The sequence below is a fragment of the Arvicola amphibius genome, chromosome 5 (assembly GCF_903992535.2).
Source record: "Arvicola amphibius chromosome 5, mArvAmp1.2, whole genome shotgun sequence".
Classification (NCBI taxonomy): Eukaryota; Metazoa; Chordata; class Mammalia; order Rodentia; family Cricetidae; genus Arvicola; species Arvicola amphibius.
The window spans coordinates 139,255,919-139,278,724 of NC_052051.1; the positions used below are offsets into that span (position 1 = coordinate 139,255,919).

General features: G+C 46.1%; 1 protein-coding gene across 3 annotated transcripts in view; it reads left to right on the top strand.

The window, feature by feature from the left end:
- The window catches only part of Nedd4l (NEDD4 like E3 ubiquitin protein ligase), a 319,449-nt gene that overhangs the window by 123,035 nt on the left and 173,608 nt on the right, over nt 1-22,806 (top strand). Inside the window, exon 1 of one of the 3 annotated variants that reach the window (XM_038329753.2) lies at nt 2,699-2,866. The exons of the other annotated variants lie outside the window; for them this stretch is intronic. The gene's annotated coding sequence lies outside the window, so the exon portion shown is untranslated. Of the gene's footprint in view, nt 1-2,698; nt 2,867-22,806 lie in introns of those variants that run through there. 3 annotated transcript variants of the gene reach the window in all.

Genomic DNA, 22,806 nt, shown 5'->3' on the forward strand with positions numbered 1-22,806 from the left:
TACCCAGCTGTGACCCCCGACGAGCCACAACGGTAGCCAGAATGACAGGATATCCCAAAGTGCAATAGTAGCGCTTATATCCTGGTGCTAGCCAACAGCTGCCTAAATTGGATTTAAGGCTCACTCAATAGGAGGGAGTTCATGCCTGGTACTGTAAACCTAGCCAGCTGGTGAGGGCATGGGACCTACGGGAGCACCTAGTGTGATATTTAACTATATTAATACTTGCCCTTAACAGGGGTACCCCCCATCAGAGAAGCATTTTCCTGCAGTGACCGAGACCACTACTGACCCGAGGTTCCTGATCAAAGCCGTTCTACAAATGAGCTGTTTCTTGGGGATACTTGACATATATACTACGATTGGTAGTCAGAGCCACTGAAATTTACCTCTCGACTATTCTAGTATCAAATTATGCTTATTACAAATGAGATTTCCAGTGCTGCTGTTGCAGTAATAGACAAACTTGATATGGCTACAAACAGGACCTTTTACACTGTGTGGCGCTGTGACAGTTCCTGTCTTCCTCCCTGAGCTCCTCCCTCTTCCTGTTACACCCCAGACACGGGCTGCTCCGTGTACAGATCACGCCTGCACAGCTGCCAGTCTCCCGGGATCCATTACTCTCTTATAAATCACAGTGTTGTTTAAGAGACGTAGCTCAGGGCCATCTCTTAAATATGAATTTTCTAAGCTCATCTTTCTCCACAGTCCTAACTTCTGGTAATCTCCCTCCTAAGATTGGTGTTCATAGTTTATAGCTTGCTGATCGTAGACGAGCCCAGATAGATGAATAGACGCTTGGGAGACTGGTTAGGAACATGGCTTTAAATGTTCCGCAGTTGTACAGAACAACTTACAGGAACCCCTAAACCTCTCACACCAGTGCTTCTCAACCTGTGGGTCGTGACCCAATGGGGTCGTCTGTCAGATATTTACATTGCGATCCCCAACAGAAGCAAAATTACAGTTATGAAGTAGCAAGTATATTAAAGAATGGCAGCACTAGGAAGGGTGAGAATCACTGTCTTCACACACACACACACACACACACACACACACACACACACACACACACACAGTTGGGGCACGGTCCCCAGGTGCTCCCCTCTGTGGTATTTTCAGAATTTCCAGCTGCCTTCTTCGGTGTCCTTGGGGGGGGGTGCATTTTTTTTCTTTCTGCAGTGTTATGTCTGGCTCTTTCTGTTCTATGTGTGGGGCACACTGACCCTCACTTCTTTCTTCTCTGTGTGCTCTGAGAATTTTAGTTTTATAACCACATTCCCAGATGTTAGATGGGAATGAACAAAGGTTGTCCTTGTGCTGCCAAACTGGCTGTCGGAGACTATTTGTGACAAAGCAGGAATTCCATGGCTGCTTCTCCAGTGTAGGCTGAGGATGGAGTGAGGTTCATGAGTGCAGTGTGCCAGGGCCACCAGCAGATGGCGATGGCAGTCTCTCGGCCCAGGTGGGACCAAGCATCCTCTTAAGGGCCTCATTCTCATCCTTAAAGAGTGGTACCATCAATTGCCTCTTCAAGGAACAGCCCTCTGGCTCTGCTGTCAGCTCCCCTCTCTGCATTCTTGCCCCTTAAAACAGATCATGTTCCTGGCTTTGAAGTGGGAATTTACACTGAGCCTTGGGCAGAGCCTCCTGCCCCATCCTGGGTTGTTTCTTGGCGTCCCAGGCAGGGTTGAGTCTGCGGGGTCATGGGCACTCTCTCTTTGACCAATGGATTCAAAACTGAATTTAAACGTGGTGTCCCCGGCCTATAGGTGAGAAGAGGAACATCTTGTGTTAATAAATGTGTGCCGTGCTATGGATTTGTTTAGTTAGCAGTGCTGGGGATGGAGCCAGAGCCTTGCACCTGCAGTCTCCACACTGAGGGAAGGGGAAGGAAGTAGCCAGGGCTGATTGAAGACTACAGCTCAGTGCTGAAGGGTGGGGGAATGTAGCCCGGTCAGAAGTGCCTTGATGGCAGAATGTTGTTCTCAAGGAAACCAGTATCTCACTGATTCTCACCACAGGGCAGGGAGGAGAGCTCAGGGCTCCCTTTGCCAAGGATCAGAGTGGTTCAGAAAGGTGCTCCGTGTCCCTTAAGTGCAGAAGGCAGCTAGTTTTAGCTGAGAAGAACGGAGGCTTGTTTCACCTATAGGGGGATGATGAGAATGTCTGTAGGGGTGTTCTTGTTCCCTTATGATTCTTCCTAACGGTGCGGACATTTAGGAAACTCTCTGGAAGGGTATTCTTGTTCCCTTATGTATTCTTCCTGACACTGCCGTGAACCCTTAGCCACTGAGTCATCATTGTTAAAGGAGCATTCCAAATGGCTCAGAGACTGAGGTTCCAGGTCTCCTGGGGCAGACTGCCTACTTATTGAAACTTGGCTCTCAACTTTCAAGGTGCAGTTTGGCTGAAGGGCAGCATTATAGAAAGGGCTTGAGTTGTTCTCTCTGTCTCTGGAATCCACCAAGTTCCGCCTGTAGTCATTGGCTGGGCGGCTCCTGAGATGAGCTGTTTCCGTATTCCCCACATTTGAATTCGCTCCTGGTTGGAGACAGGCAGGCATCAGCAGCAGCTTCCAGCCCAGACAGCTTTCAGCTCAGCTAGCTCAGCCCAGCTTCAGGGAGCCCTGCCTGGTGAAAAAGCTACATGCAGCTCTACCTGGGCAGTAGCTGCAGAGCCCTCCCCCGCCCAGCACCTTGCTCCGCCCGCTCCAGGCTGTTGATTGCCTGTGGGGAGCTGGAGAGATCAGGATTCCTCTTCCATTCTTGCTGTTGTTAGGGGAAACAGACCAACCATCTGCATCTAGACCAGCCTTGCTCTTCCTCTCCCCTTTGACGGAGGTTTTCCTGCCTGGAATCTGGTAAGTGTGGGAAAGGCTCTGTCTCCTTCTTGGTCTGTGCAGAATGTTCTCCTGTTAAGGATCCGTGAGCTTTAACCTCCCTGTGCTAGAATGTAGAGGAGTCTTTGAACTTATTCCTTCTTGCTCTCTCTTTCTTAAGTGCTTGTTGGATAATTTTAGCATGCCTTGATACCTGTATCAAAAAGTATACTGTTAAAAAAAAACATTCCTTGTGTGCTTAATCTCTGTCATTTTTCCTGAAGCTTCTCTCCAGTGCATGGCACTGAAAATGAGATTATGTAGATAATTCTCCGGTGTTCTCCCCATGGATAAATGACTGCATTTGTCATTGCTGCTTTCCTAAAATGTCAAAAATAGGCATGGGGAAAGGATCTGTCACATGGAGTTCAGAAATTTGGTGCAACATTCCAGGTTGAAGTCAGGACAGATCTTTTCATTATGTGTTAGTTTCAGTTTAAAGCAGAGCCAGTGCGTTCCTCTGGGTTACCATGGCACAGGTGACCCTCTTGGTCCTGGAGATTGACTTCTTAGGCCATGACTTTTTTAGACCTTTACAGGAAATGCTAGAAGACAAATGACGAGCTCTTAGCTTTAGCTTTCAAGAGGGTTCGCAGATTTTTTTTTTTATCGTTTTGCTCTTATATGGATATAGGCGTCCTGTCAGGAAGCTCTCAAACTGGGCAGTGGGGTGCGTGATGACGCCATCCTTCCTCACTGCCTTTGCTCCTATTTCTCAGGCTCCAGAATAGAAACTGTATCCCCTTTAAGAGAAAGTGCAATGGACATTTTATATTTTCCTTCTTCTGAGTTAAAGAAGACTTATGTAAATGCCATTTAGAGAAAAAAAAAGTTTCCTAGATTAAGCTGTCTTTCCATGAGCTCACTTGTAATATCAGGAACAGTGTGGGGTTCATTCTCTCTCTCTCTCTCTCTCTCTCTCTCTCTCTCTCTCTCTCTCTCTCTCACACACACACACACACACACACACACACGCAGCTTTAGTCACAAAAAGTATTATATGACAAATATGTAATCTGAGGAAAAATGGGATAATGTAATGCTGATTGGAAGATCAGGGCAAGGATGCATTTAAGAGATGCATAAACAATAAGGAGCACACAGGCCATACACAGGCCAGCATGAGTATGTGTGTTCTGTGTGGTTTCATGGGTGAGGAAGAAGGAAGAAGTTAGCCTTGTGGGGAGAGCTAGAAACACGTCAGGAAACAAAACATTTGTCAGGTATCTTCCAAACCATGGAACTGGACCCCTGGCCCAGCTTGCTTCATGGTGACTTTTGTTTTCCTTGCAAATCATGAGGTACCAGGACTTTAGATGTGGGGCAAGCAGAATGGTTTGATAATTATAGAGACTCGCCCTTCTTTGTGTGGATAACGTGAAATTGCAGAGCCAAAGCAACCGCCGAAAAGGACATCTGAAATTGAGATGTGGAAATTGGTGAGGAGATCCTCTCACGCCGTGTGTGTGTGTGTGTGTGTGTGTGTGTGTGTGTGGTGTGAGTGTGTGTGTGTGTAATGTCTGCCCTGAGGCTGCTCTCCATAAGGGAGCGGGAAGAGCAAATAGACCCCGGCAGCTCCAGAAGAAAGCAGTGTCCCCTCTTCCCCCAGCCCAGGGTGACCTCATTTGTTTCTGCTCCTGCCTGGACCCTGATGTGTTCTTTTCCTGTGGTGACTCAAACTGTGTGTTTGGTAACATTCTTTCAACTCGCAGACTCTCACTTCTTGCCAAGAGGCCGGAGCACCTGGTTAATGATCTCCAGTGTTAATGGCTCCCGCCTGGTGGGGACTGCTCAAGTGGAATTGCATGCCCTCCTATGGGAACTTCTTCCCTGCCAGCCACATGCCCACCTCTGGGAACTGGACAGGTCCAGTTTTCTGTGCTCTTTTCTGGGGGGAGCAGATGAGGTGCTAGAGAAGACAGCAGCTGCAAGCTGCCCGCCAGGGGATTCTCAGGTAGCTCGGGGGCCCTGAGGTCCCCAGGCACCTGGGAGGTGGCAGGGGGGCCGTAGATAATGATGGTGTCGGATGACTGTGTCTCCCATTTGCGTGTGATAACTGCCCAGGTCTCCTCAGACACCTTGGCCGCCTTCTGCTTCTGCTCATCTCTGAGTCTCAGTAAATGGCAGAGTGGTCTCGATGGCCTTTGAACTTGCCCGGTGAGGCAAAGACACAGCAGTGTTTCCTCCTGACAGCATTGGCGAAGCTGTATGTCCACAGCCATGCCTGAAATAAGGTGAAAAATAGCTTTTATAGTAACAAGAAGAGACTTCCCCTTTGTGATTTTTTTGAAAGATTTCCATTAAAGGGGGGGGGGGGTTGTTTGTTTGTTTGTTTGTTTTTGTTTTGTTTTAAATAGAAGACCCCCCACCTGCAGTCTCTCAGGTTTGTCTCAGGAGCGTGGTCATCACAGTTCCTGGTGGACATACCGTTCTCTCACCTGTTCTCTCTAGCATAGCAAAACGGCAGATGTCAAAGCTGAGGACATTTACATAAGGCCTCTATTTTATGCATCCTGTCCAAGGGCATCTTTCCCTCTTCCCTACCTGCAATCGTGGTTTAGAGAATGGGGCCAGCATTAATTGTGGGTGGCAAAATGATCCTTGGGCCGTGTGGTCCTCTGAGGCAGGGTGTGGGTGGGTCAGTCATTTGCCGTTCTGGTCTCTTTCCCAGGTCAAGTTCTACCTCACATAGACTGGATTGGTTGCTGACTGGGACTCTGATGTTTGTTCTAGAATCACGGGATGGTTAGGATTTAAATATGATTTTTATCTGAATTCTTTCTTACTAGGGAATTATAAAATGTATGTTACATGCTTTTGTTTTTAAAGTACCAATTCAGCTAGGTATAGTGGTACATGCCTAGAGTACCCCTATTGTGGGGTAGAAGCAGGAATATTAGGAGTTCAAGGTCATTCTTGGCTACAAAACAAGTTCAAGTCTACTGGCTATATTGGATATTGTTTCAAAACAAACAAAAATAAGAAAGCATCATAATTCATTACAATTGAGGGCAAAACATTGACTTTGCATCTTTGCTCCTCTTAGTGAATGTTTTATAGATAAACACTGGCTTGTATGTTCTCAGAAAGGGGTTTTGATTTATTTTGATTTGGGGGGGGGGAACACGTGTGTGTATGCATGTATATTTATGTGTGACAACACACGTGGAGGCCAGAGGGCAACCTCAGGTGTCAGCTGTCCCCTTCCTTCTTGTTCATTGCTGTGTGCTCCGAGCTAGCTGACCTGCTAGTTTCTGGGGACTCTTCTATCCCCACCCCCCCTCTTGGAGGAGGAGGGCTGACGTGCTAGTTGCACAATACTCATCCGGCTTCTCTTCAGTTCTGTGGACCCACGCTCCAGGTCTGAGCGTGCACAGTGAGTGCTCTATTCACTGACCCATTTTCCCTGCCGGTCTGTTAAAATACTCACTTCCTTTATACCGGACTCTGTGATATCTGCTTAGCATTAATTGCTTAAAGCGCTTCTCAAGTAGTGGCGGTTCTGTCCCCTTCCCCAACATGCGGTGGTTTCTGGAGACTTTCTTTGATTGCCACAATTTGGGAGAGAAGATGACGGCGGGAAGTGGGCGGGCACCTGTGGGTTGGGGCGTCTTGCTATTCTAATTTTTGCATTTGTGCAGGAGGCACCTGTCACATGTATCCAGCCCAGCCCAGAGTGTCTGCGACCTTGGGATTAAGAGCTTGGCTTTAAAGAATATGTCTGGGTGGTCTGATCACAAGAAGTAAAACTCATTCTATGTGTGTGTATTATGTCTGTGTGTATATCTATGTGTATATGTAGATGTGTATGCACGTGCGCCTGTGTGTGTGTGTGTGTGTGTGTGTTTCAATTGGACATAGGTAACAAATTAAAAGAGCTGTCATTGATACAGCTTTAGTGTAATAAAGTATCTTTAACAGGGCCAGGAAAATGACTTTGGGTAAAGTTCCTTGCTGCCAAGCTTAATGATGAGCGTTCCACACCCACAACCTGATGTGATAGAAGAGAGAACTTGCTCCCACGAGTAAATAGTCCTCTGACCTCCATATGCTTGCTGTGGCACCCCCTCCCCTCAAAATCCCCAGCTGACCAACAAACAGATAAATGTAAAAAGTATTTTTTAAAAGTATCTTTCAAGTTCAAATTATTGGTAGAGTGCCTTATTTTAGCATAGCTTGATAGTTAATAACTATTAAGTTAGTAGTTTACCTGATAGTTTTTATTCATGGGGTAGTGGGAGACAGACTTGCATTGAAAATAAAGACCTTGCAGCTTCCGGCCAAGTGTTCAGCCCCTGAACTACAGGCCTGCCATCTCGGTTTCTGGATCAGCTGTTTGGAGCAGGGAGGGGCCTTCACAGAAAGAAGCAGCAAGTCGAAGATCAGTCTGTGGGCCTCTGTCCCTAGATGGGTTTGGGCTTCCCCCTGACATGATGGTGACGTCTGTGGCCCTCAGTGTGAGCCTGAGGCTGATGTGAAAAGGGACTGTGCAGTTCTAGAAACAACGCTGAGATCTTCGCGCTCCTCAGTCTGACATGCTGCCTTTGGAGGTGAAGGAATCAGCTCAGGGAGGCTAACTTCCCTTCTCCAACCGCCTCTGACATGTTTGTCTCCCTCCTTTCAGTTCTTTGGGCAGCTTCACCAGCTAATTAATTCACTTCTCAGTTAATCGTGCGCTCACTTCTGACACCTTGTATTGTCACGCCACCGCTCTTAGAGATCTTCAGGATTAATTTTTTATGCACATGCCTCTTGACTCCTTAACTAGATTAAACCGGCTTTGGGGATGGGATAATGGTGGAAGTACTTCTGTGTGTAATTTCTGAGTTCGAGGCCAGCCTTGTCTACAGAGCAAGTTCCGGAACAACCAGGGCTACAAAGAGAAACCCTGTCTTAAAAAAAACATAATAATAACAACAACAACAAAATGAAAACAATAACAACCAGAAAAAGAAAAAGAAAAGAAATTACTATCAACAGTCAAAGTCCATCCAACATTTCATTTTCTTTTGACCTAAAGCAGCTCGCTTTTCTCGTATGGATGATGTGAAAGTACATCAGTCCTCTTCTAGGAGACCTGCTATTCCCAGGTGTGGCTGCTGTAATAAGCAGCCTTGAGCGGGTGTTCCCTGGCATTCTAGTGGGCTTTAGTAACACTCTGTCATCCTGGAGACAAATGGTCTGCCCAGAGCTGTATTAAGCTCTGCCCCACTCTGTTGTACCCACAGAAGAGGCAGCTGTCTTCCCCTAAAACCTGGTACCTGCTCCCCACATTTAGAAAACTAGAGGGGGCTTGCCCTTCTCCACACGATGCTCATGAAATCCAGGAAATGTCAGGGCAGTAGTTAGCCTGTGTCTCCTGACGCTGCCTTCACACATACCCCACTCCCACCTCCTACCCCCACAGCAGGCGTATTCTGTCTGCTCTCTTCCTCCCGGCTCTGCCTGCCCTGGCTGGATTTCAGTCCAGGGACGTAATGTTCAAAAAAGTGCAGTCCATGTACCTGTAGCAGTATAGAGCTCGTTAGGCAGGGAGGTGCCAGGCCCTGCCCTAGACTTGTGGAGCTGGAGTATGCTAAGTATGCGGGTTCTAAGGACCCTCCTATACAAAGGTGGTTTTGAGAAAGCCCGGATCTGATGCCGCCCTCAGGAGGGGAACCGGGAGTAGTTAGTCACCAGGCTAGTGCACGATTCTTTTCCACATATGGATTCTCACTTTCCCTGATGCATCCTCCACCCTGGCTGTCTGTGTGCCACCCAGACTTCCCCTGGAACAGCCTCCAGCTTGGCCTCTTTGCTGTGAGGATTTTTTCTAGATAGTGCTGCCTGCCGTTCCTGCTTCATGCATTCAGCACAGCTTGTCTCCTCTCTCGCCACCCTGGAAGTCCCACCTGCCTCTTGTTCCACAAGTGCCCTGGCTTTCTTTACTGTATACATTCCTCGTAGAACCTGTATATGTGGCTCCAGACTTGCAGCTTTAAGCAATCCGAGGCTTGGTGGAAATCTGAAAAAGTGCAAGTGAAAAAAAAAACCTGCATTTATACCAAAAACGTCTAGAGCCTTCTTCCTTGTCACCCGTCCCTCAGCAACCCAGGAAGACTGTTTTCCAGATCACTGACATGGCATTGAGTATAATAAGTTATGGAAGTATGTACACAGATTGTGTGTAAATACTATGGTATAGTGTAACGTGCAGGGTTGACATCTTCATGAGCTGGTGCCCTGGAACCAACACTCCCCGAACACTGAAGGAACACTGTAGCCTCATCGTTGCCTTTGCACATGTGTGAGCATTGTTAGTTTACAGCTTCCCTTTGCAGCCACCCTGAGGTGCATGTGTGTGCCTGAGTGAGCACAAACATGTTAATGGCTGATGTTTTAGGGATTCCATATGTACTTAAAGAAAAAACTTATTTGTAAATCACTCCGTAAGTCATGCATAAACAGACTTGGCAGTTGAAGTGATTCAAGTAATGAAATCGTTGTCATCATAAAAAAAAAAAATCTTGTCTTGTTGAATTTAGTATTTCTAGTCTCTGAATCTCAATTTTAGGAGACCAGTATTGGAAAGAGGCAATAATCTATGTAGACGAGTGTAGTCGTGAGGGTTCAGCACAGTGATTGTAAAGGATTTAGTGCACCAGCGTTGCTTTTGTTTTTAAAAAGACAACTTTTAATACGAAGAAACAGATGATCGCTCCTCCTTATGCAATGCTGGCTGTACCCAAATTAGTAAATGTTAAAATAACTATGGCTGATTAAAAACATTTCGCGAATTCTTTTTACTTTTTATATAATTAAAGTAAGTTCTCCATTTAGTCGTCATCTCTGAGATAAACCCAGTCTTGCCAGACTGTCTGGGAAGATTAGTGAATCAGACCCTAAACATTTGAAAAGTAACAACTATGTAACAATGTGTCTTATTCAGGATACAAAGCTGTTCCTCCGTTCTGAGCTTTGTGTCCTTCTTGTCAGCCTGACGCAAGCAGAGCTCCTTCCGGTAGTCTACAGTGAGGACCATTGCTCTGACGACACAGCCACCTAAGTAAAGTTCAGCTATTGCAAAGCACCCAGTGTAGCTGGCTTTCTGACTGGATTTGCCACCGTGTCTGCCTGCCTTCCACTTTACAGGCAAAGCGTGATTTGTCTGTTTATAGTATTTGTTTGCTTATGGGCTGACTTTGCTTATCAGCAAGTCGGCTGTGTACCATGCAAAAGGACAAAAGCCGTTTCTTGGTTTCGTGATGCTCGCATTCTAATGGGCACCTTGACATTCCCACAAGGAGGGATTTTACCAGACAATGGCAACCAAATTGGCACCCATTTGGACAGGCAAATGCGGTTCTTGTTGCTTTAACGGGTGTTTGTATCTGCTGGTGAGAGGCTGTGACACAGGAGAACTGCATATATTTCTGAGCTTTGGTCAGTCATCTTAAAAGTAGGTGTAGAGCATCCATATACTTCCTAGCCTTGAACACACATTATAAACGAGGTCTTTGTCTTCATTGAAGCTGGGGAGGGTGTCGCATGAATCCAGAATATACTATGTAAAGTTCTAAAGGAGAAGTCACGTGGTTTGTGAGATAAAAAGCGAGCTTCCCAACTCTGAAATTAGAGTGCAGTGAGGGGGGAGGGAGGCTTAGAACAAAAGGCAACAAAAAGAGGAGCCCCACATCCTACCAGTGATGGTGTAGAATGTAAATCAGATGCAAATATCCAGTGGCCTGTGAGCAGCTTAACAGACAAGGCTGAACTGAGGGGTGGGGAGACTGCCCAGCACTTAAGAGCTGGACTGCTCTCGCAGAGAAGAGAGGTCCCCAGACCCAGGTATGGCAGCTCGCAACCTCCTACAACTGCCTACAGGGGATCCAGCATCTTCTTCTGTCCTTCGTGATTGTCTGCACAGACAGACAGACATAAACAAAAAGTAAATGTGTGTGTGTGTGTGTGTGTGTGTGTGTGTGTGTGTGTGGTCTGTGTGTCTGTGTTAAAGAAAATCAGTAGATGGAGAGTTAAAATTATTAGCTGTTTTACCAACAACTACAAGGTATTCTAAGATCGGCCATGGCAATATACAATCAGCCGTAGATACTATACCTCTTTACTGTGATAAACTTATATTGCCTGCTGTTTATAGCATCAGTCTCTGATTTCTAATGAAATGATGTAGTTCTGTTATCATCAGTCAGCTTGTACTTGGACGGTTGTGGGTCAGCAGGATCCTGAACAGGCAAGCCTGGGTAACACTGTCAGTGAGTCCCGATCACAACTGACTGAGAGAGTAAGTAACAGCGATTAAGGAAGGTAAATAGGGTCACCTGGCAAAAAAATATTTGCCCCTTCTCGGTGTTGTGGAGGCTATATTTAGAGGAAATGTTTCTGGTAATAATATTTGAAAGTTTGTTTTGTAATCCTAGGGAGCTTGGGTTATTTCAACTGGAGGGATGTGGGAAGGGAGTGGGGAGACAGAGAGACTGCAGTGTGTCCATTGGGAGAGGAAAACGGGATGATTAATTGGTGTAGAATAAGAATAGAAAGCACGTAGGAAGCGGAATCTTGAAATTTCAGGGCTATCCGTTAGTCACTAGTTGAAGACTTTGCTTTAAGAAAATTGATAGAGATCCACCCAGCACCAAAAGGAGTTTCCAGCCTTCCCTTAGAACGCAGGTAGAATATTCTAAATATATTGTTTTAGCACTGTTCCTTTCCTTCTTTTTTCTGCCCCGTTTGCTCTTGCCTTCTTGCTACCTGTTCTCTGTTTCCTTTGCCCTGTGTCCACACCCCAGGATCCTCTTGTCCTGGCCTCTCTACACCCTCTGTGTGAGGATAAGTCTTCCTATACCGGCGAGTCCCCTTTGGGATACAAGCTTCTGTGTGAAGGCCTCGATTCTTTTATGTCCTCTGTATACCTGTGACACTCTTCTCTATGAGGGCTGCTCTGCGCTCGGTACCAGATGCCCCAAGCATCCTATAGGAATGTGGTTTGGTTCAGCTGAGGAAAGTCAGTTTGAAGATTGCACCCAGTTTCTCCGCCAGAAGCGGCCAGTCTCTCATTTTATGTTTGCAGAGCTGTTTGCACTGGTCTGCTCCATCCTGGCCTCATAAACAAAACCCTGGAGGATGATCACACTGCCTGAAGTGTCTAGAGATACGATCCTAGAGCTTAGGGTAGACGGGAGAAGTATTACACACACAAAATAAAGGACCACAGACGAGGTGACGGGACAGGTGTGACAGAACTGCAGGGTCCTGTTAAGATGGGAGGTGTTGAGCATGTGGATACTTGAAGCATCATGATGGTGTATTACTCTTGGACCCCATTTGACAGATACTGCAGCACAAACATGCAAGCAGGAACCACTGACATTCCTCCCTCTAAAGGACATGTGACAGGTGCCAGCAGTATTGTGATAGAAACAATGACACTGTCTCTAGGTACTTCATCCTCCTACCCATCCTGTACACAAGCTTGACACCCCTGTCTCCTTGGTTGTTCCGTATGCTAAAAACACTTCTGCCATCCCCAGCTTTCTCTCTTATTAAGCTTTATTAGCACATTCTTGTTTGCTAAGCATGACAGCTGTCAGACTAGACTCTGATGAGAAAGTACTTCGAAGGGTAAGATGAGAAACCTGTAGGGTCTAGTGAGCATAAACAGGTGATTTCTGTGCCAGAACATGGAGCTGATGACCAGTAAACTTTAGAAAACTGATTGCCCTAACTAAACAGGTTTTCTGTATCGCGATAATAGGTTTCTCCGCCAGCACAGTAAGCCAGATCAAGCCAAACTGAAAAAGGAAAAGAATAGGTTTATTTGAGCAGAGCAACTCCCAGGTGAGTTCTCCAGCCCCAGAGAGCTAGGGAGGAGAAGTCACATGCCCAAACCAAAGCAGGGAACTTACATAGCCTGTAGGTGAGGGGTGATGATGATGTGTCCACCCAAGCTGGTTTTGTGCCCAAGTGTTATCAATAGCTGAGTGCTATAGGAGTGGACTTGGGCTGCTGGCAGTTTCAGGGGAGGAGCTGCCACAGCCACCAAGAATGCAGAAGTGGACCTTTTTGGCGCCTTTTCTTTCTTGGAGATGCTCTGAGAGGGTAGGGTTTGGAGAGAGAGGAATGGGGATTTTGGATCGGGCAGGAGGGAGCTGGAGATTCCAGGGGTACACTTAACAGTCCCTCACAGACGGAAAGCAACATGCATGGGTGAAGGAACCAGCGCTTAACTGGGTGCCTTGTTTACAAGTTTTGTGGAAAATGGGGAAGAGTTCAGGCAGAGCTGTGATCTGTAACGTCAGAGCTGGATTTTGCTCTCTGTGATTGGAGTCCAGTCTTTGTATACATGGGGGTGGGAGTTGTTCCAGTCTCTGTATATACATATATGGGGGTGAGAGGTGTTTTCAGTCTGTTACTGTTGCTAGTGCAATAGAAATGCATTAAGGCATCTGGGTGGTCAGTCTTAGGAAGAGCCAGCCGGTAGATTGTAAGAGGTTTGATGGCATGGAACCCCTGAGCCCTGTTCTAGCTTTATGGGTGTCAGCAGCACCGTTGCCCCTCCTGCAGGGATGGCCTGGGGACTCTGTTACCCTGAAACTTGCCCCTGCACTCTCGTGTGTGCCCAGCCTCTGGCTGGTGAATGGTGGTCTACGCAGCAGGGTGCGGCCCAGTTGTGGCTGTGAACATGAAGTGGAGAGAGCTGGGACTCTTTCCCCCCTGAAGTGCACCTGACCTGAGGGAAAGAGATTGTTTCCTCAGAGGTTCAGGAAACCCTGAGGAGCACTAGGTGGTGGCCACCGGGAAGACTTGCTGTTACCATAGTAACATTTTGACATGTAACATGTGGGAACTTGCTGGGGAAAGTGTTCAGGAACAAAGGGAAAGAACTAGGTATAAAAGATCCTGAATTTTCCTTGGGGTTCTAGCCCTTATAAGGACTGGCTAGCAACCAGACAGAGGTACTCACTTTAATCCTCCAATAAATTATTAGCGTGTCAATTCTTGTCATGAATTAGAGCCTCTAAAATGTATTCCCCCTAAGGAGGTTGAGCCTCCTGATCACTCTCTTGTCATAGGGTCTAAAAAGTGAAGCCTTAGTGCAGACTCTTCCTAGATCATAAAATAATTCTGAGGTAATATGGTAGAGACGAATGTGGGTCTATTTGAGTGTCGTTTTCAAATGCTTTCAGCCAGGTTGGGACCTTTAACACCTCAAAAATTCTCATAGTGAGGAGTAAGGGAATAGCAGCAGGGTGGCTTCTGGTCTTAGACGGCCTATAGATTAGTGCCTCCCACACCACCCTGCATACATAGACCTTGGTCCCATCAGCATTCATTTCTGTGACTTGCCATTAGAAGCTGAGGTGAGATCTCTTCTCGTGTGCATTGGCTGAACCAGGGAGCATGGTGGCTTCAGAAAGATCCTTTTTTTTTTTTTTTTTTTTTTTTTAAAAGATTTATTTATTAATTATGTATACAGCATCTGTCTGCATGTATCTCTGCAGGCCAGAAGAGGGCACCAGATCTCATTATAAATGGTTGTGAGCCACCATGTGGATGCTGGGAATTGAACTCAGGACCTCTGGAAGAACAGTCAGCGCTCTTAACCTCTGAGCCATCTCTCAGCCCCCAGAAAGATCCTTTATTCTAGCTCCCAGCATTACCAACACGTGCCGTAGCTTCCATGGTGACTTGCGAGCAGGTCTTCATCCATTCAGAGTCCAGAGTGGCTTAATTTAGGATCACAGGTACAAGTGATCTTTTTTCAAATGGTGGTGGGGAGTGAACCCAGGGTACTATGGATACTAGCCCAACATTGCCATGCTGTGCCATGTCCTCGCTCCTACAGGTTGAAGTTTTAAGTCCAGGCAGAAATACATATTGACTAGCAGGATTTATTCTGATTGTAGCTTTTCTTTTGCCATGTGTTCTGTTTGATTGTTTTTTTGGTTGGTAGTTATTTACTTTTTATTTATTTGTGACAGGTATCACTATGTAGCCCTGGCTGAACTGGAACTAATCATGCAGAACAGACTGACTTTGCACAGTGATCTGCCTATTTCTGCCTCTGCATTGCCGGAAGCAAAGGCACCCCCCACCAGCATGTGCTGTTTCTTAGACTTGCCACGAACACAGCCACTGTTTCCAGAATGTCAGATGCAGGCTAACAGCTACATGGTGTGAGAGGAAGATGGAGATTTTACTTAGATTTGCCCTGGGTGTTTGCTAGTTTCCTGTCTACTTGACACAAGTTAGAGTCATCAGAGAGGAGGGACCCTCAGTTGAGAGAATGCCTGCATAATTGAGAAAGTGACTCCATAAGATTGGACCGCAGGTAAACCTGGAGGGCATTTTCTTAATGATTGATGGGGATAACCCAGCCTATTATGGGTGGGGCCATCCTGGATCTGGTGGTCTTGGGGTTTATGAGAAAGCAAGCTGTCAATAAACAGCGCCCCTCCATGGTCTCTGCTTTAGCTCCTGGCTCTAGGTCCCTGCCCTGTGTGAGTCCCTGCCCTCACTGCTTTTGCTGAAGAGCGGCTGTATGGAACTGTGAACGGAATAAACCCTTTCCTCCCCAATTGCATTTGGTCATGGTGTTTCATCACAGCGAGAGTAACCCTAAGCAAGCCTGTGTCAGGAACGGAGGCAACACCCCTCTCTCCTGTCATCTCTGTCCTCCCACTTTCCTGCCGTCACTCTGCTCTGAGAACACCAGCTACGTGTTCATACCATGACTTACTTGTATTGCGGCTCTTAAAACTTTCATCTGTGCGCTGTGTAATTCCAGCCCTCAGGTGGTACAGGCAGGAGGGTCAGAAGTTCAAGGTTCCTTAGCTACATAAGGAATGCTAGGGCAGCCTGGGCTGGAGACTCTTAAAAATTTTGTTTCTATGTATGGTCATTTTTCTTCCTGTTCTTTGAAGAAGGAAAAAAAAAAAACAGTTCTTATATAATATATCATCTAGACCAGGGAAGCAGCTTTTAGTGTTAAAGGTTGGGGATACAAAGTGGCATTAAGGACTGAAGTGTGTAAAAATTTGGAAAGTGAACCAAATAGAAAATTGACCAAAAACAAAACAAGGGCCAAGAAATGAGCAGGTAATGGTGGGGGTTAAAATAGGAACCAAACGGAACCCTGAAAGGTAAACCAAATCTGGCACCTGCCTGGTCAAAAAGATAAATGGCAAACTCCCATCATTCCTAAGGAGAGAAGACAGGAATCCATGGTAGGGGCCCAGCATGGTGACTAAGTGGTTGAGCCCTGAGAGCAGCATTGTGGGAGAATAGCAGTGCTGTTGTGACCAGGCGCAGAGAGCCATCTGTGGTTTAGAACACAGTGGCTGGTTCTGCCTCAGACTGGCAGCCCAAGGGCCTTAACACATTCTGTTTGCACTAGAAATAGCTGTGCAAACAATGCCTCCCTCCTGCTGTGCACCCCCTCCCCACACACACACACCTAGCTGCCTTGATGAATTCTGCAGGGAGAAAAGTACAACTTCAGGGCCCTCGTCAGATAGGTAGGGAGGCCCTGCGTGGATTAGGACTAAGTCCTGTTTCTTATTTCCCACACAGTTCTTCGAACCCGAGTGAGAAAGATGTGGGGGCAGGCGGATCCCGAGTTTCAGGTCATTCTGAGCTCCATAGCAAGATCCTTTCTCAGAAAACAAACAAACAAAAAGAATTAGGCAATAGTAATGGGAAGAGAAAGGGAACAGGGTGCTCGTGGGTGGGTGGGAGAACTTGCGGGAAAGCAGCATATACAAGCCCAGCCAAGACACTTGAAAACATAGGGCTGATTCATGTGTAAAATACCAGTGACCAAAACTGACCCAAGAACAAAGGTACAGACCAGTTTCCATAGAAGAGAAGCTGGGGCAGCAGAGAATTGCCGTGGAGAACGGCAGTCAGGCCACATGGATATTTTTTAAAGCAATTTTAGTTAACCTTTAAAGAACATGGGGTTTGGGTGTTGCTTATCCTACTTGGAGACATAGCGTAGCACAGAGAGACTCTCAGTTAACCTGGTATCTTGGTACTCCCAGCATGGATGGAAGAGGGGCTCTTGAGTCCCACCCCTAGCTGAGGAGCTGTTGCAATTGGTAGCTGCTGGGTGTGGGGTAGGGAAGGTCAGTTTTCTTCAGGGATGCAGTCTCTGACAGGTTACCCATTCTCCAGTAGATGGTTCTGTATCAGTGCACACACATAGGCAGCACTAGATGGAGTTGATGGGCTTTAAAAAAGAAGCACATGAACTTGGAAGAATGGTGGAGAGGATAGGAAGCAGTGGGGGGAATAGGCAGTGGATTTTATAAATTGTATTATGTGCATGTATGAAATTGGCAAACAATAAAATGCTTATGTACTTGGAAGTTTTGCTTTGCTTTTAAATGAGGCACCATAGTGGGAGTGAAACCTGGGTCCTCTGCATGAGCAGTTAAGTGCTCTTAACTATCTATAGCCCCATTGCTACAATTGAGGGGTGTAAACCATTATTATCTATGCAAGAAGTTTACAATAACTTATGAACCAGTAGATTTGTGAGTCTATTAAAAGGCTAATACCCTGTGGTCAATCCCTCCCTCCAGTGAAGCTGTGGTGGTTAAAGACTGGGAATTCTGCTCAATGACACCCTTTGTATACCCTTTGTATATCAAAGGAGATACGTGCTTGCCAAGAAGGTAGAGAGACTGGAAAGCTGGCTGATGAAGTTTAGTAGATATTTCTAATACAGTAAGGAAAATTAGTAAAAGGTGCACTAGCATATGTGTGTGTGTGTGTGTGTGTGTGTGTGTGTGTGTGTGTATTTCACAACAAAAGTCAAAACTCTCAAACTGTTAAGTTAAAATTAGAAATCAGCAAGGGTGTCCCCCTTTTCAGTTATTTAATGTTCTATTTAAAGCTCACTTGAAACGTTTGTGTGCCTGGGATTCCAAGAGCCTCGAGGGAAAAAAGTTTCTAAACCAGTAAGAAAGATTATCAAAGGAGCTAGATTTAAAAAAAAAAAAAAAAAAAAACATTTGAAGAAAATGTCTGTCCTTTCAAAGAGAAATGCATAGAAATGCAAGGTCACTGCTTGTCTTAGTTAGGTTTCTGTGGCTGTTACAAAGCACTGTGATCAGAAGCAACTTGAGGGGAAAGAGTTCCTTTCATCTTGCAGCTCTCAGGTTACTGAGAGAAGTCAAGTCAGTCCCATTACTGAGGGAACCTGGAGGCAGGAACCGAAGCAGAAGCCATAGAAGAACAAAGCTAACTAGATTACTCAGCCTGCTTTCTCGGACCATCTAGTACCACCCACCCAGGTGTGGCACCACCCCCTTGATCTGAGCAATCCCACAGCAATCATGAATCAAGAAAACATACTTCAGACTTGCCTACAGGCAAATCTTAAGGAGGTGTTTTCTCAGTGGAGGTCCCCCCTTCCCAGATGACCCTAGCTTGTGTCAAGTTGATGAAAAAGACTCTTAACAGGCTCATTTGACCTCTTGTCTGCTTGGCACACGAGTATATCACTATTAAAGTTCCTTTCTTGTTTGTCCCCAAGATCTCATGTTAACCATAAGACGTAAGTGTGGCTTTTAAAGTCCCATAGTCTTCAAAAGATTCAAATACTTTAAAAGTTCATGCTCCATAAAATATCCAAAGATTCTTTCTTTAAAAATCCAAAGTCTCTCAGTTTTGTAGGCTCCTACAAACTAAACTCAGTTACATACTTTTTATTCCAAGAAGGAAGATCCAGGGCACAGTCACATTTTTAACCAAGCAAAGCCAGCATCCAGCAGTATAAATTAAATCATAGAGCTCAGCGTCCTCCATTGGGGATGTACTCACAATCTTCTGGGCTCTTCTTGAGCTCTGCCATTCATGATCTAGTCTGACTCCTAGGCCTAAGCCAGCTCCACTTCACAGCTGTTGCTGTCCTCGGTGGTCTTCCATGGTCCAGTCCATCTCCCAATTCTGGTGTCTCTGTTGCAACTGGACTGCACCGTTCACCAAATCCTTCCTGGGCTATCGTCAGGTACTCTGGCCTTGTCCCATCGTTCCAAGCCCATCTTCCTGCGGGGCCCCTTCATTCCTGGAGCTTCTCCTTCACGTGAGAATGCGCCCACACCGGTGGTTTCTCCTGGTCTCTCACCGGTGCCAGTCCTCAGCTGGTCTCCATGGACCCTTCATGCCTCCCAAACTAATAATACCATCTAAGAAACTCTACGTATTACCAACCTCATTAGCCGACACAGGGTGTGACCCTGGGACCCACTAGACCACAGCTTCTGGTTGCTGACTCTGAGAAACCACTGATCAGAAGATTTCACCTCAATGATGCTGACCTCTTTGTAATCCCCACTAATTTCTCAGTCTTGTTTACCGGGTTTGATTGTCCCAGGCAAACAAAGGTTTCACCTTAGTGGTTCTGTGCCCTTTTAAAGCAGAGCTGGTTCTTGAGCCCCACTGACCAGAACCAAAGATTTTTTTTTTTAAACCAGAACATTTATTTTATGACTGAGTGGAATCCTTAAGATGAACTAGATGCTACAACAGCTGCCCTTTTGGATTTAGGGGTTGTCCCTTCCCGGAACCCATGTCTGAATCTCTGACAGACAATTTAGAGGTGCCTCATTTCCCAGTCCTGGCAAGTGTTTTGCCTCTTATCCTTGGCCTTCCAGTTACACTTTCTCTTGAGCTTGACATCCTAGCCACATTTGCCACAGGTGGACTTCTGAAGGTGGTAGACCTTAGAGCCACAGCGGCGGCACCACGACGCGTGCATCTTATTGCGGCGCTTTCCAGAGGATGACATTCCTTTTGTCATCTTTCTTCTGCCGCCCCGAGGCCAAAGACCAGAAGAGGAACCACAGATTCTTAATTCAAAATATCACATGGCCCCAATAGAGTCTTGAAGGGACTCTCAAAACTTCCCTTTGAAGCTTCCCAAGCTCATCTGCACTATTTGGGCATCGTTTATCTTTCAAGCGCCCACAGAACACCCCGTTGAGTTCTGAGCACTCGATTGTTTCCTCTAAAGTTCTAAATGCCTCCACAGTCTTCCCCCACATGGCCACATCTTTCACAGCTGTACCAGCGCCCCTGGTACAGTTCCTGCCTTTTCTTTCCGTTGATATGATACACAACATGGCAAAGAAACCTGGGGGGCAGAGAGTTTATTTCAATTTACGCTTGTCGTTCATTATGAAGCGCGGTCAGACCAGGAACTCAAGGAAGAACCTGAGGGCAAGAACTAAAGCAGAAGCCGTGGAAAAACACAGCTTACTGGCTTGTTCAGCCTGCTTTCTGATACTATCCAGGAACACTTGCCCAGGGTTGGCACCACCCCAGTGACCTGGACCCTCCTGCGTCAATCATTAACCAAGGAAATGCTCTCCCCCCCACACACACTTGCCTAGAAGCAGCATGATAAGACATTTTCTAAACTGAGGGTCTGTCTTTTCAGATGACCTTAGCTTGTGTCAACTTGACAAAAAAAAAAAAAAAAAAAAAAAAACTAACCAGCACACGAATCCTACATCAATCTTAGGGGAAAACATGAAATAAAATATGAAGGAATGAAAATATGAAATGCATAAATGTATTTAATACAAATTAATAAGCACATTTATTGCAATTCTAATTAGAATTTCAGAGGTGTTTTTTAATTGAATAAAAATAATCTTGATGTTCACATAAAAGGATAAATGCATAATTCTGGGGAAATTTATGAATGTGAGGGGAGAGAAGTGAAGTGAGCATCTGGCTCGCAGATGTTCACCGTATGCTGAGAAAATTTTCATGGTCTAAGCCACGTGGTATCGATTCAGGGGTCCACATAATGCATGGCTCCCTCACTGGGTAAGGAATAATTCATGTACCCCGTTGCATAGTGCTGAGAAAAACATGTTATCTGATGGACAGAACAGGCACCGCCATCTCTTCATCTGGGGTGGGGGAGGCAGGAGCGACGCAGGGATGTTCTTCAGTGTTCTTCTCAGAAACGAGCCCCAGAATCTTCTGACACCTAAAAGCATACAGAAAGTTCAGTGTTTAAGAAGTGAATATAAGAAACGGATGGTAAAATCTTGGGGGAAGGGAGGAGTTGAACAAATTTTAATGTGGATAAGCTATCGACGATGGAGGCGTATTTTAGTGGTAAAAGATACATGGCTTAAGGAGAGAGACCAGCTATTCCAGGCAGTGGGTACTGTCGCTAGCATACCGGTGCCTTAGAAATAGATAGGAACGGCACAGTTAAGGAAAAGTCAGTAAGGACTATATCAATAGACAGGAGCGGAGTGGGGTGGGCTGCACCTGTAATCCCAGGCTGGAAGATTACAGGTTGGTGAGTAACAAGACTGTCTCCAAATAAAACAAATCATGTAAACCACAGAAAATAAACGCAGACAAGCAGCAAGCCTATTTAAACACACACACACACACACACACACACACACACACAGTCAGTTCCTCTTGCTAGGAAGTGCACTGAAAACCCATCTGACTAGAGACAGTAGAGGACAGTACTGGGTGTCAGGATGTCATAGTGTCGTGATACTTACTATGTGCTAGTCACAGCAACCCAAAGCCTAGCAGCTGTTTGTATTATCTTCACATTTATTTGTTTATGGAGGGGGCCGCGTATGTGCGCGTGCGTGCATGTGTAGGTCAAGGACAGCTTGTGAGATTTGTTTCTCATCTTTCAGCGTGTAATTAGGTGTCATACTCTGGTTGTCAGTCTTTGTGGAAAGGCCTTTTACCTGCAGAACTATTTTACTGGTCCTAGCCAACAGTTTCAATGGAAGAAAGACTTGGTTCGTGATTTCAGAGGCTTTAGTCTTTGGGTAGCTGGCACTATAACCTAGGGCCTGGAGTGAGTCTGAATCCCATGGAGGAAGGTGGAGGCTGTGCACCTCATGGCAGAGGGAAGCAGAGTGACGCTGTACCTATCTGGAGCCAGTTTCTTACTTGCTCTCTTTTGCCGTCCAGGGCCCAGGCCACAATGCCCCCACATTCAGGACAGGCCTCACTTGGTCAACACTCTAAAACCTCCTTCACAGATGGAATTAGAGCTCGGCTTGTGTAACCTCCCAGGCGCCTCCCAGTGCAGTGGAGTTAGGACCAAGGTTAACCCTCACACCGTGATAAACATGTGGCTCACCCTTGGCTCTGTTGCAGAGCAGACTGCAGTCTAGATTACAATAAAGGTCATTAACCTCTCACCTGCTTTCATCCAGATCTCTTTTAGAAACTAAAACGCACAGCCCTATACATAAATAGACCTATTTTGCCATTTTAGTAGCACAAAATGCCGACGTTTTGAACGGCCATCCGTGGAGAGTGGCAGGTTTATGGAACATTTGTGCTCTTTAATATCATACAGTCATCACCGGGAAGAATCAGAGCTGGGACTGATTGGCTTTCATCTCTTGAGACTTCAGAGTGTGAGCAGGGGGAGGGGGTGAGCTGAAAATGTTTCTGGTCTGAGCTGAGGGGGTTGGAGCAGAGGTCGATGTGGGTGACAAGGAACAAGAGAGCGGGACTTGCCAGACCTCACCTTCCTGCCAGATTATCAGCTGAGCTGCTCCCCATCTGGTTTACGAGTCAACCACATCCCATGCTTTCCCTGTGGAGGAAGCTACAGAGCACTGTGGTTTGAGGTTAGAAATCCTGACTCATTTCTCTTAAACCAGGGACTCTCGTTTTTTCTTATTCTAGCATGCTCTTGAGTTGATATCCTGATATCCTCCTGGATTTTCGGAGCATATTATTTTAATTTCTCTCTTTTTTTTTTTTTTTTCTGAGACTCAGTCTGTGTACCATTTTCCAGCACATGACATGGCTTGGGTGTTTTTCAAAACCCCATTAGTGGAGCTAGGACATCTCCCCACCTCTGCCCTATCTTTAAAACATCCATGGTGTTTATTAATACATCAGTGGTT